Source organism: Nematolebias whitei, chromosome 18, assembly GCF_014905685.2.
Source record: "Nematolebias whitei isolate Nwh7 chromosome 18, NemWhi1, whole genome shotgun sequence".
In the NCBI taxonomy this organism is placed as follows: Eukaryota; Metazoa; Chordata; class Actinopteri; order Cyprinodontiformes; family Rivulidae; genus Nematolebias; species Nematolebias whitei.
Window position 1 is genome coordinate 24,555,327 of NC_056515.1, and position 6,826 is coordinate 24,562,152.

The following is a 6,826-nucleotide window of genomic DNA, read 5'->3' on the forward strand; positions in this document are numbered from 1 at the left end:
ATTTAAAATGCTCAAAAGATGTCAGCTGCACTGGTTTATGCTTCTGGAGGCCAGTGTGTGTGATGTGAAAGATATAACGACACTAATATGAGATCTCTATATTCCCTTGGTCAACCTCTTTCAACACACTTTCTTTAACGTCCTCCTACAGGAGCCCTTTAAAAATGAGTCCAACTGCAGACACGAGGCTCAGGTTTGTCTGAAGTGCCAACAGAAAATAGATTTCAGTTATTACAAGAAAATTAGAGGTTACCAATGTTTTTTGAAAATTTTTATTCTTTAAAAAAAAAAGCCAAAATATATACCTGTACCAAAGTTTAAACACATCCTGTTAGTGTTTAACGTATGTGTAGGGGATGACTCTTAGCTACTATCACAACAAATTTTAGACCAAAATCTATAAAAAGAACTTAGTTATAGCCATGTTTGTGTTTGACAAAGTTGGTTAGCAGTGGTAGCCATATTGAATTGGGTCAACTCCTAATGTTAGTTAATTGTATATGTACAGCCAATAATTCCTTACTGAAAGTTTCATTAAAATCCATCCAGTGATTCTTTAAATATTTTGCTAACAGACATAATTGACTCCTAATATTTAGCCCAAAGTTCAAATGAAGGTCTTGTGCATAATGTTACTGCTCAGAATCTCTCATCTACAAATCCACCAAATTTTAGCTCATTATCTGTAAAACTGAGTTGCAGCCTTTGTTTTCTAGAGCCATTTGGCTTTGGCAGATATCTTGAAATGAGTTGACTCCAAAAGTTATTCAGCTGTAGATGTTCACCCAACAATTACTCTCTGAGTTTCATTAAAATCCTTCTTGTAGTTCATAAGATATTTTGCTAACAAACAAGCAAACACGTATACACACAAGTACAATAATGATTAACTCACTCGTCTTTCTTGACCATGTGCTATAATTCCATAAAGTTAGTTTGACCTACTTGTTTTTCTTGTAGTGGGACAAATATGATAATTCATGGTTTTAAAGTGATAAAATAACTAAAACACCTGCCAGTTTTTGATCCCATTAATAAAACATTCATTTGTGTTACTTAATCCTTGAAAATGATGATGTGTAACAAAGCATTTGATGGCAACAAGCAGAAACACACATTGTTTATTGATGACATGACAAATAAGAACTGGAGGCTAACACGATGGCATGTTTACACACTGAAAACATTTAAATGACTGGGAAGTAGTGTCAAAATCAGAATCAGATTTATTGTCATTGCACCGAAGCACAATGAAATTACATTTCAGTACAGCCTGTCCGAGTAAAACACAAACAAATAGACATGGGGAGATGGAGGTGTCTGAGGCTGCGGCCTCATGGGAGACGCTGCCAACAAAAGAGCCTTTTTTTTTTACTGCAACAACCTCCATTATATAATTAATGCCTCAAATACAAAAATGCATGTGTCATATGGGATTCATTGTCATCACGTTTTAACATTTTCATTTCTGCCTCCTCTGCGCGGGCGTAATGTGTTTCAAGCTGTCACCAACTTTAACACGAACGCACGAGTTTACAGTATGAAAGAACAGGAAAGTAAGAATTGCACAGAAGCTTCAAAAACATCCACGACAAACTGATCAGAGGCAGAAATCCAGAGGTGATGGAACGAGGTCGAGGCCCTTTTCACACTGTAGCTATTTAGTGTGATAATGGCGTTTGACAGACAGGAAACAAACACCATTGTCACACTCCACAGCTCTGGAGGACGAGATTGGCTGCAGATGTGCAGACAGGTTGGCGGATGGATGGATGGATGGATGGATGGATGGATGGATGGACAGATGGATGGACAGATGGATGGATGAATGACCTGGAGAAATAAAGAAAAAAATAGACAAACTAATGTATTTAAGAAACACTAGAAGTCTGGTGCAATATCACCTGTGCACAGTGGTGTGTTCAATGCTTTCAGGTGGAAAATAAATGCATTTTGTTGAAGATGTTTTAAATTGAAAATAAATAGAATAAGAGAGTGAAATTTTAAAGCAGATAAACAAGTGGCAGCTCTTTTAGGTCTCTCCACTGTGTCCAAAGTCCAGTTGTGTTGCTTTTGTTACTGATTGTAGGGAAAACTGCAGCTGTTTAAACTTGTGTGTGTGTGTGTGTGTGTGTGTGTGTGCGCGCGTATGTGTGTGTTTGAGGCAGATCAAACCAGTTCAGAGTAAATGTCACATAACTCTGAATGTTAACATTTATTCAGATCAAAGCATTAAAAAAAAACCTCGACGCTGCCTAATTTAACAGCATTTCTTCATAAAACTGAGCTCAGAAAGCATTAAAGGCTGTTTCAGGATGACACCAACTCACCTCAGATTTCAAGGCTTTTCCAGATTCATTCATTCATGCTCGGCAGTCAGTCTTCAGCTCGTCTCTGCCCTCCACGTGTAATTGCCAGTTTAAGTCCAGTGGTGCGTCCGCAGCTGCTGGGTTCATGGGGTGAGACGTGGTGAATTTGGGTTGGGAGCCGTCCCGTCAGAGTCTTTATGTAGACAGAGCAGGGTTTGGACAAACAGCCAGTTGCACATTAGTGATAAGCTACAGGGGAAGTATTGATCGACCCTGACCAGAGGCAGAAGGTGAAGGGTGGAGGAGGGGGAAACCCAAAAAAACTGGCCTGCATGGTTGGGCTCTTAAAACTTAGATTTTTCATTGGGATTCAAAGTTAGCTAACAGATAAAATAATGTGATCAAGGCTGCTCACAGATGATGTCATGGATGTTATACAGTTTGGTTGGAAAGAAGAGAAAATCAGAGGTCAGGAGGCAACGCATGTGTTTAAAATGTCAATTCAGATATTTTGACAAAGTTTTAAGACAAACATTATGAAAATCTATCTACTGGTAGATACTCATTCGGAAAAACCTCAATTTGAAGAAATTAAGTTTAATTCTGATGGAAATGACGAGTTAAAGGCTAATCGGAGCAGGGCTGAGGTGGACTGTGTTCTTAAAGCAGCTCCAAACTCAAACCTTTGCAGGACTATGCGTGAACTATATTTTGCATAAAATACTATATTTTACCTCTTTACACCTCCAGCAATGTCACAGTTGTTGAATATTTACATTAAAATCTATCATAGCTCACAACTGCAGCTAGCTGTAACACTTGGGTGCAGCCTGGGGCTCCTCTGAGAGTATCATAATATAATAAATATGTAATGCACAATTTTAAGGAGATGAAAAGGTTTATGTCAAAGTGTTTTCAGGAACACCCTGAAAATTTTGTTGTGTCAAGATGTGTCAAACTCTATTTCTCCAACGTAAGGACAGTCTACAACAGGTAAGATACCGTTTGTTCATAATCGTTATGTTTCCTTGAAATGTTACAAAGTGGCATTTTTATGTGTAATAAAACAAACAAAAAAATGCAAGCAGGAACAAACGTCATCTCAAAAATAATCTTTGCAGTCTTTCAAAGACTTAATGCTAGTACAATAAGGACAGAACATATTCTAACATCATCATTTTTATCTCCGACGCCTTGCTTTTTTTCTTGAGCAGGTGAGCAGCTACAGCTCTTTAGTCCTAAAGTGCTGGCTCTCATTTTGTTTGTGACCAGATGGAGTGTAGGGGGGCTTGATAAAATGTCCTCAGACAGGCCGGGTGGCTTTTATTTGCTCGTCCTTGAAGCTGATAACTCTTAGATTGCATGTGTGAATGAACTGAGGTCCCTTCACCACACTGGACCATGTGACTTAGACGCTACTATCCAAACACAAACATGCACAAAAAGATTAAAATAGTAAAAAAACTCAGAAATCAAAACAGTCAGGAAGCTTTAGTGATGAGGATGAATTAATGAATTTAATAAATAAATATATAAATAAGTGGCACCATGTCAGTTTGGGATTCTTATAAAATAGATAAATTATACTTTTGTTGCAGCACAAAAGACTGTGGGATATGTACCTGCAATACAATAATCTTAGAATTTAACAAATCAATGTAAGCATTTTAATTCATGTTTTCTTTGTCAGCACAACCTAAAAAAAAAAGTATTTTTAAATAAATCAAGCTCCTAACACTTGAATAGTGAAAAAGATGTTAATTTATTTTACAAGACTGAATCCTTGTCCACTCCTCCAATTTTAATCCTTTTCATTAACATTTTTAACAAATATTTTAAATTTTAGTTTGCAGCAAGTAAATTTGAACTCATTTTAAACCTCATCAATCTTGTTTTAAATCATCTTTGAAAGTGTTGTGTTGTCATCACTGTATGTTTCTAATCAATGATTGAGTACACCAATTGTTTTTAAGCTTTTCAGATTTAGACTAGAAATAAATGACTGACAGACTCTTATCCATATTTTGAGTGTATGTTTCCATTTACTTTAAATTTCTGTACTTTTTTTTCTTTTTTTGTTACGAGGAAAGTTCCAGGAAAGTGGTGATAAAAGGACAACTTACTTCTTTTTGTTACATCAGCATTTGATTAATTTATGCATGACTGGCTGTATTAATACATGATGTTTGTTTCTTTTTATCAGATTCCTAATTCATGTAAAACTATGAATTTTAACTCTACATTTTCTGTCATAAATTTTAACTGCTGTTTTTACTTTGTAGAACATAAAGTTGTACTTACAATATTACAACACTTATTGAACATGAACTTTGGAGTTCTACTTACAACTTACAGTATTACATTGATTAGTGTTTGTGCACTTTTCTTAAATTCAGGACTGAATATTTGTTTCTAACTTTTATCGACGTAACACTTTAAAGTGTAAGCAATATACTAAACCTAAATAATTTACGAGTATATGGAGTAGAACTTGAGATTTTCCTGTCTGATAAATTAAATATCGTTTTCACAATTTTTGGTACATGGGTTTGAACACAATTAGAAGCAGTGAGACTTTCGCTGATTAAAATTCAAACCTCAAACTGTAAAAAGATTTTTGACTTTCTATCAGATAGATGACTGTCCATCAATTAGAGAGGACCTCAAGGATGTGTGCTCGGTCCTTTGTCAACCTGTTAACACATGGTTGTATCCACAATTTCAGCTTAAAACATTTCAAGTCTGATAATCAAAATTTATATGGTCTGTACTTTGAAATGCATACATGGATGTTCTGACAAGATGGAAGTCTCAGTTCAATCATGCCACACCGTCTAGGAAGTTACTTTTTTATTTGACTGAAATTAAATGAACCACAAAGAGTTGCAGAAAGTAGTGGAATCATTAACAAATCATTTCTTCTCATTGGTTGAAATTAAAACCTGTTAAAAAAATCTGCTGTACAAAGTCAGTCAGAATGGTGAGCTACCAGGGGGTGGGGATGAAACATCAAGAAGGAAAATATAAAGAAGTCAAATAACAAAACAGAAAAAAAAAAAAAAACAAGATATAAAGTATCAGCTTCACTTGTCTACTGTAGTAGCAGCTCAGATTTACAGACTGTTCATATTGCACCACATAAGTGCCCTGAATGGAAAGAAAAGAACGTTTGATAAATGACAAGACATACATCAGGCGACATAAGCTCAGAGTGATCTATAAAGTGCCCTTCAGGTTTAATAGTGTTAGAAATTGGAGAAAGATCAATAATAAAAAAAAAAAGAAAGTATTTTCTTTGTAAGAAACATGCCGTTTTATGTTCAGCGGTAATCACAGCTTTTCACTCCAACATTCACTCATACACAGCTTCATTTTAGCATTGATCAGTAATACTTCTGTTAAATGTAATGGGTACATATCTTTATATTTTATGACAGAACTTAAAAAGGGTTTTTTGTTTTGTTTTCCAAGAACAATTTACAGCATTATCAACAGCAACAGGCATGAGACTATTAATGTAATCAAAGAAACTATCCATGGTTTTTCCTTCATGTCCTCCAAACCAACTACGCATCCAAATTAGTATGCAGTCAAAGCAAACGCGTTACAATTTCATGCTGCTTTCAAAGCACTACAATAAAAAAAAGTTTAACACATTTGCTATCACTGTAACAAATGACAGTCAGTTCCCAGACTAAACCAGATTTTAACTTCACACGTTATGTACAGTCAGTGAAATAGTAAATAACATTGTTCATCAGTACAAATGCACAAAAGTATTTATTTGTTGGAGATACGGAAATGGTTATTAAAAGGAAATCTGTTCAAAGACAAAATTATACTCATTCTTTAATTTCCCCCTCATGGATAAGAAAACAAAAAATAAACAAAAACAACTCAATTTACAAAGGCTGCAGCAGCAATATCTGATCACATGACACATACAAGGCTATACTGAGGGTCGTTTGTGTTCGATTTCCTGAAATGTGATTGGCTAGCATTCCTAAGGTTATATGGTGTTGGGCTAAAGATTTGAAAGAGTTGTGGTCATAGTGCCATTGCAGTTTCTTAGAGAAATAGTGCATGTAAGAGCCAGATTAAGGCTGAGCTAAGACCCCTCAGCTGAAGGATGCCTGAATACTGTGATATAGTGTAAAAAAGGAGCTGTTGAAATGCATCTGTATTTTCCAGCACTGCAGATTTCTCAGGGCCAGGGAAGAGGGGAAGAAACATTGGATCAGGGCCAGCTCCAGTCATTTATCCATCATGCTTGTGGATAAGAGATTTCAGCACTTAAACAGAACAACGCTTCTTTACTTCCCCCAGCATCTCTAGGACTTAACCCCCTACCACCCAACACATGCACACACATTGAAAAGATACAAACACGTAGGCATATTGGCTCGACAAGTCAATGTACAGTCTCAAACCACTGCGCCATGGAGGTGGCTCATAGTCAGGCATTACAGTACAACATGCTCCAACAGAACTGCTACAGCAGCTGGTTTGAGTCCCTG